Consider the following 7,636-nt stretch of genomic DNA (forward strand, 5'->3'; position numbering starts at 1 on the left):
CGAAAGAGAGAGAGCAATAGGAGAGCGAAAGAGAGAGAATAGAGAGAGAGAGGAGTAGAGAGAGAGAGAGAGAGAGAAGAGAGAATAGAGAGAGAGAGGAGTAGAGAGAGAGAGCAAAAGAGAGAGAGAGAATAGAGAGCAAAAGAGAGAGACTAGAGAGAGATAGAGAGAGATAGAGAGGAGTAAAGAGAGAAGGAAAGTGGAGCTGTCAAAATATCAGCCAAGGGATCTGTGTTAAGAAAATGAATTACAGTGTGGAAAAAGAGAGAACGTCTCGACGTCCTTCCTTCTACTGCTTAACCTTCAGGAGCCATCCTTACCCTGCGACACGCGGCCCCGTTGGAATAGATTAATTCCGTGTGACGTGAGGCCGTGGATATAACACCCCACACACACAGTGGATAGGCCATTTCACATTAAGCTCTCACTCAGCCATTAAATATCCTTTAACCCTGTGAAACATGTTTTGCCCTCTGCTATCTCAGCTTGTTTGCAGATCGGCATTTCAAGAAAAGGTATTACGATTTCAGTGTTTGGCTCTCGGCTCTCCTCTATGTATAGTATGCCCTTTAACTTGACGCCGCCGGGAAAGGTGACTGGACGACACTGGTGGGGTTGTTCTTGTGCATGAAGAGGATGTTGCTGGTTTGGAGAAGTGGGAGGTTGGTGACATGTTGCCCTCTGCTATCTCAGCTGTTTGCAGATCSGCATTTCAAAAAAGGTATTCGATTTCAAGTGTTTGGCTCTCGCTCTCCTCTATGTATAGGTATCCCCTTTAACTTGACGCCCCGGGAAAGGTGACTGGACAGACATGGTGGGGTTGKTCTGTGCACTGAAGAGGATGTTGATGGTTTGGAGAAGYGGGAGGTTGGTTTTGGCTTACCTGTCCCTTTGTTGCGGTCCACAAAGCAATACTTGAGCTCGTATTCTTTCAGAATCTCATGGACCTCCTGCAGAGAGAGAGAGAGGGAGGAAGGGGTGTAGGGAGGGAGAGAGGGGTAGAAACAGAGAGAGGTGAGTTTAAACATGGGGGAATAAAAGATGGATTTTGTTTTTGGAACAACCGAACACACTAACGTCTCGGTGTTTCCCGATGGGACACTTCTTCGATTCGTTGACAGCTGAGGCAATTTCCCCCCTCAGAAATACTTTTCAGAAGTCTTGTGGAAGGTTTCCCTATTGTAATCGTTCTCTTGTATTGGGGAATTAGATCAAACATATCCTCAAGTTGAATCGCTTTTTTGGGTTCTTTAACAAGAACATGTCGTTTACACTCACAGTGGAGATACATTCCCAAAAACATGTGAATCGGAATATGAAGACAGTAAATCAGTCACCCTTCTGCCCGCACATTTAACAGAGGCTCCTATCCAGAGCGACACACAGTCAAAGCATACTGCCCACCAACCCAGCAGCCCATGCATTATCTGACAGAGGAGAGGGCAGAGGTCAAAGTGCAGTGGCTACGGTATACTTCCATGGCTACTGTATACTTCCACACGAACCGCGGGGGTAGTGGTGCCTGCCTGCTGCCTGAGAGAYGTATGGCTGGTCTCTGGGGAACTGTAAACATGACTTCGTTTAAAACACGGCCTGGGGAAGTGCCGAGCAGAATGCAAGCAGGCAGGAGATGGGCTGCATATAACATCAAAGAGAGGCGTATATCGTTTTACCTCCCTGTTCCGTTTCGCTCAACGCTACCCTCTCTGCTACCCTCTCCGCTCCAACACACACACACCACGCTACGAGTCATCCTCTTATCGCGGAAGGCCACACACACCCACGCAGGGTCACTCGTAGCTAAAAAAAAAAAAGGAGCAGCTCTTATGGGATGTAAGAGGAAATCAAAGCACTTCAACAAGCCCGCTCTCTCTCCACTCCTCCTTCATCCCAGGGTACTGTACAGAGAGAGCAGAGCAACGTGTCCCGTAGGTAGATAGATTACTATCTGACTCACCTACCACAGAGAGAGAGAGAGAGAGAGAGAGAGAGAGAGAGAGAGAAAAGAGAGAGGAGAGAAGGAGAGCAGAGAGCTGTACATCCTGCACAGCAGCCCATTGCTCTTCTCTCTCCCCCCCTCGCCCTACCTACCTCCCTCTTTCTGTATGCTTTCTCTCCCATTCGCTCCTTTTAAGCCCAAGCACACACACCGCTCACTGCTGTGAGCGTCACTGTGTTTGTCTGTCCGGGGTGAGATCAAAACAGAGCTGTTGTATTTCCTCAAACTTGTATGTCTCGGCGCTCACAGATCGGAGATGGGTGAAGGCAGCGAGGCCGAACTAKCCTGCTGACAAACCTCCATTAAGCCACTCYGAAGCCCCACATCAGCRTCCTGTAGAACCCCGCTGAGACACTTTAGAGCACTTTAGACACGCATGCTGTGTCAGACCATGCCGTACGGCTCTATGCTACTCTATTTCTACGCTGCTCCGCTCCGTGCTGTGACGAGTGTTCGTGGCGTTTCTACATCTAAAAGGTGGTGACATTTTGAGCAAAGTCCGTTGGTTCCAAAGCATCAGCCTACCAGCCACCCACTCCAGCCCCTGCGGTGGGTGTCTCTGCTTTGGWTGTGACTCCTGTGTGTGTCCTGCTGTGCTGGCAGTGGTCTGACATTAAAGGGATACTTCAGGATTTTGGCAACGATGCCCTTTTRWYTACTTCCCCACAGTCAGATGAACTTCGTGGATACCATTTGTATGTCTCTGCGCGTGCGGTTTAAAGGATGTTGCTAGCATGCTAGCGGATACCCATAGACTTCCAGTCATTGTTCTAATACTATGTTTAGTCGTTGCGCTCCACGCGAATACCTACGCCCGACTTTTGGCTCTCTATAGCTGGACCAGGAACATTAAAAATGCGTATCCACAAAGTCCTCTGATCTGGTGAAGTAGCACCAAAGGGCTGTTGGCCAAAATCCCAAAGTATTCTGCAGTACCCCTTTCTGCAGTAAAAATACCAAATTGCCCACTTGTGGCTCAGGGTGTGGAATGTTATTAGTATTTTCATAATGAAAAATCCTGTGTTTTTCTATGTACAAACTGTTTGTCTTGTTGTTTATCATCACTCAAGTCTCGGTGATGTACTTTGTCACACTCCTTATAATGGCCAATGAGTATTAGGTGGACAAGCCTTGGTTCGTTCGAACTGCTCACCATTCTAAACATCACTGGGCATTTAATTTTCTATAGCGTTGCCATTCCCGCCCCGATCTTTTGCTGCTATAACAGCCTCCACTATTCTGCGAAGGCTTTCCACTAGATGTTGGAACATTGCTGCGGGGACTTGCTTCCATTCAGCCACAAGAGCTTTAGTGAGGTCGGGCACTGATGTTGGGCAATTAGGCCTGGCTCGCAGTCGACTTTCCAATTCATCCCAAAGGTGTTCGATGGGGTTTGAGGTCAGGGCGCTGCGCAGGCAAGTCAAGTTCTTCCTCACCGATCTCGACAAACCATTTTTGTATTGACCTCGCTTTGTGCACTGGGGCATTGTCATGCCGAAACAGGAAAGGGCCTTCCCTAAACTGTTGCCACAAAGTTGGAAGCACAGAATCATCTAGAATGTCACTGTATGTTGTAGCGTTAAGATTTCCCTTCACTAGAACTAAGGGGCCTAGCCCGAACAATGAAAAACAGCCCCAGACCATTGTTCCTCCCCCACCAAACATTACAGTTAGCACTATGCATTCGGACAGGTAGCGTTCTCCTGGCATCCGCCAACCCCAGAGTCGTCTGTCGGACTGCCATATGGTGAAGCGTGATTCATCCCTCCGGAGAACACGTTTCCACTGCTCCAGTCCAATGGCGGCAAGCTTTACACCACTTCAATACAGGCTACTGCCAATGTGTCTATGGAGATTGCATGGCTGTGTGCTCGATTTTATACACCTGTCAGCAATGGGTGTGGCTGAAATAGCCGAATCCMCTCATTTGARGGGGTGTCCACATACYTTTGTACATGTAGTGTAYATAAAGTGTAATATTGGGWTGCAAACTCAAAATGGAATACATTTAAACTCTATATCTGACATRRTRGAGGTGTTTTCTTTTGTTTAAGCCCATAACCATGTGTGTGAGGTGTATACTTTTGTTTCAAAGTACATTTGTTTAAGACTACCAAGAAACACTCTGTGTGACCCTGATTCAGCCCACTGCAGTTAAAAGGTTAAATAGTACAGCGAGAACTTAACTCAGTTAACAAGAAACAGCGGTATACGTACGTATGCTGTCTGTTTCTCTTACTGAGAGGGAAAGATATCTGAATGCATCCTAAATTGCACCCAATTCATACATAGTGCACTAATTCTGGCCAGGGCCCAGCACCTACTTTTAAGCAGAGCCCTATATGAGACCTGGTCAAAAGAAGTACACTATATAGGGAACAGGATGCCATTTGGAACACAACATTTGGAACACAACCTCTAATTCACTCTACCATACGAGGCACGGAGGGGAGCTGTCTAAACTCATCTCCATTCAGAGAGAGATATACAGTGTACACAACCACACGAGAGCATTTTCCTCTATATCTCCATCTCTCTCTCTCTCTTTTCCTCTCTGCCTCCCCCTCTCCCTCTCTCTCCTAACGCGTCTCCGCCCCACAGTGGATAATGGGCCTTAAATGAGTCCAAAGCCCTTCCCGGACACAATAATTCAGAGATATGGATTAAGGCATACTACACGTCAGGATTTGTTGTCTCTCCTGCGCACAATCCCAGTCTTTCAAATGTAAATCGGCCTAGAAATCATTTAAAGGGGTTGGTCTGGGCAGGCTGTGGCCTGACCTGGATGCGTCCTAAATTACACCCTATTCCCTCTATAGTGCACTACTTTTGACCAGTCCCATATAGGTGCGAATTTTGGGACACAGCCCCAGTACAGCCAGGCAGGCAGGCGACGGGCCAGGGCAGAGCGCGAACAAAGGACAGGACACAGGAGCTGATTCCCTTAAGCCAGGGCTTAATATATTACACAGGGAGTGACAATCATTGAGTTAACCTCAGCTCTTAACACAGCGTACGCACACCTATCCCCCAGTCACAGAACTTAATCAGGTGTTACACAAACACAGGGACAGTGGCCTGAGAGGATTGGGTACAAGTCTCAAAGTCTATCCTGTCTGAGAGAGTGACCATTGTGGTCAGTGAGAAAGAGAGAGATAGAGAGAGAGTAGAGGACCAGAGAGAGAGACAGAGAAGGGACAGAGAGAGGGACCTTCTCCAGATCCTTCAGGTTTCGGGGCTGTCGCTGGGCAATACGGACTTTCAGCTCCCTCCAAAGATTTTCTATTGGGTTCAGGTCTGGAGACTGGCTAGGCCCACTCCAGGACCTTGAGATGCTTCTTACGGAACCACTCCTTAGTTGCCCTGGCTGTGTGTTTCGGGTCGTTGTCATGCTGGAAGACCCAGCCACGACCCATCTTCAATGCTCTTACTGAGGGAAGGAGGTGTTGGCCAAAGATCTCGCGAAAACATGGCCCCATCCATCCTCCCCTCAATACGGTGCAGTCGTCCTGTCCCCCTTTGCAGAAAAGCATCCCCAAAGAATGATGTTTCCACCTCCATGCTTCACGGTTGGGATGGTAGTTCTTGGGTTGTACTCATCCTTCTTCAATCACCCCAGACCGAGGGTGATTGACCGTCATCTTGAACTTCTTCCATTTTCTAATAATTGGCCAACAGTTGTTTGCCTTCTCATTCAAGCTGCTTGCCTATTGTCCTGTAGCCCATCCCAGCCTTGTGCAGGTCTACAAATTTTATCCCGGATGTCCTTACACAGCTCTCTGGTCTTGGCCATTGTGGAGAGGTTGGAGTCTGTTGATTGAGTGTGTGGACAGGTGTCTTTTATACAGGTAACGAGTTCAAACAGGTGCAGTTAATACAGGTAATGAGTGGAGAACAGGAGGGCTTCTTAAAAGAAAACTAACAGGTCTGTGAGAGCCGGAATTCTTTACTGGTTGGTAGGTGTTCAAATACTTATGTCATGCAATAAAATGCAAATTAATTACTTAAAAAATCATGCAATGTGATTTTCTGGATTTTTGTTTTAGATTCCGTCTCTCACAGTTGAAGTGTACCTATGATAAAAATTACAGACCTCTACATGCTTTGTAAGTAGGAAACCTTCAAAATCGGCAGTGTATCAAATACTTGTTCTCCCCACTGTATATATATATATATATATATATATATTACCCCTTTTACACCCCAATTTCGTGGTATTCAATTGGTAGTTAGTCTTGTCTCATCGCTGCAACTCCCGTAAGGCCTCAGAGAGAGAGAGGCGAAGGTCGAGAGCCGTGCGTCCTCTGAAACACAAACCCAAACCAAGCGCATTGCTTAACCTGGAAGCCAGCTGCACCAATGTGTTGGAGGAAACACCGTACACCTGGCAACCATGTCAGCTTGCACTCTGCCACAGGAGTCGCTAGTGCGCGATGGGACAAGGATATCCCTGCCGGCACTGTAATGCAGTGCCTTAGACCACTGCGCCACTCAGGAGGCCCTGCTCCGTTAATCTTTTCCTTGGTCCTGACTGTCTCCAGTACTGCCGCTGAAAATCATCCCACAGCATGATGCTGCCACCACCATGCTTCACCATAGGGATGGTGCCAGTTTTCCTCCAGACGTGACGCTTGGCATTCAGGCCAAAGAGTTTAATCTTGGTTTCATCAGACCAGAGAATCTTGTTTTCTCATGCTCTGAGAGCTCTTAGGTGCCTTTTGGCAAACTCCAAGAGGGCTATCATGTGCCTTCTACTGAGGAGTGCCTTCTTCTGGCCACTCTACCATGATGTCCTGATTGGTGGAGTGCTGCAGAGATGGTTGTGCTTCTGAAAGGTTCTCCCATCTCCACAGACGAACTCTAGAGCTCTGTCAGAGTGACCATCAGGTTCTTTGTCACCTCCCTGACCAAGGCCTTTCTCCCCGAATTGCTCAGTTTGGACGGACGGCCAGCTATAGGAAGAGTCTTGGTGGTTCCAAACATCTTCCAATTAATAATGATGTGAGGCCAATGTGTTCTTGGGGACCTTCAATAATGCAGAAATGTTTTTATTTTTAATAAAATTAGCAAAAATTTCTTGTTTTGACTTTGTCCTTATGGGGAATTGTGTGTAGATTGCTGAGAAAAAAATTATATTTAATCCATTTTAGAATAAGTGTCAAGGCTCAGAGAAGAACCAGATGCAGACAGTTTCGAAGTAACAAAAGTTTAAAACAAACAGGGGGGGCAGGCAGAGGTCAGTAGTCCAGAGCAGAGTCCGAAAGGTACAGAAACAGCAGGCAGGCTCAGGGTCCGGGCAGGCAGAGGTCAGTAATCCAGGGTGGTGTGACAAGGTACAGAACGACAGCAGGCTCAGGGTCAGGGCAGGCAGAATGTTCAAAAACGGAAAAGCTAGAAAACAGGAACTAGAGACAGAAAGGCGCACGGACAAAACGCTGGTAGGCTTGACAAACCAAAATGAACTGGCAACAAAACAAACAGAGAACACAGGTATAAATACACAGGGGATAATGAGGAAGATGGGGGACACCTGGAAGGGGGTAGAGACAAGCAAAAAGACAGGTGAAACAGATCAGGGTGTGACAATAAGGCTGTAACGTAACAAAATGAGGAAAAAGTGAAGGGGTCTGAATACTT

The 7,636-nt window shown here is 47.3% G+C and overlaps 1 pseudogene; it reads right to left on the reverse strand.

Moving 5' to 3' along the window:
* The window catches only part of LOC111971361 (ribonucleoprotein PTB-binding 2-like), a 72,270-nt pseudogene that overhangs the window by 51,946 nt on the left and 12,688 nt on the right, over positions 1–7,636 (reverse strand).

This window comes from Salvelinus sp. IW2-2015, linkage group LG13 (assembly GCF_002910315.2).
Source record: "Salvelinus sp. IW2-2015 linkage group LG13, ASM291031v2, whole genome shotgun sequence".
Taxonomy (NCBI): Eukaryota; Metazoa; Chordata; class Actinopteri; order Salmoniformes; family Salmonidae; genus Salvelinus; species Salvelinus sp. IW2-2015.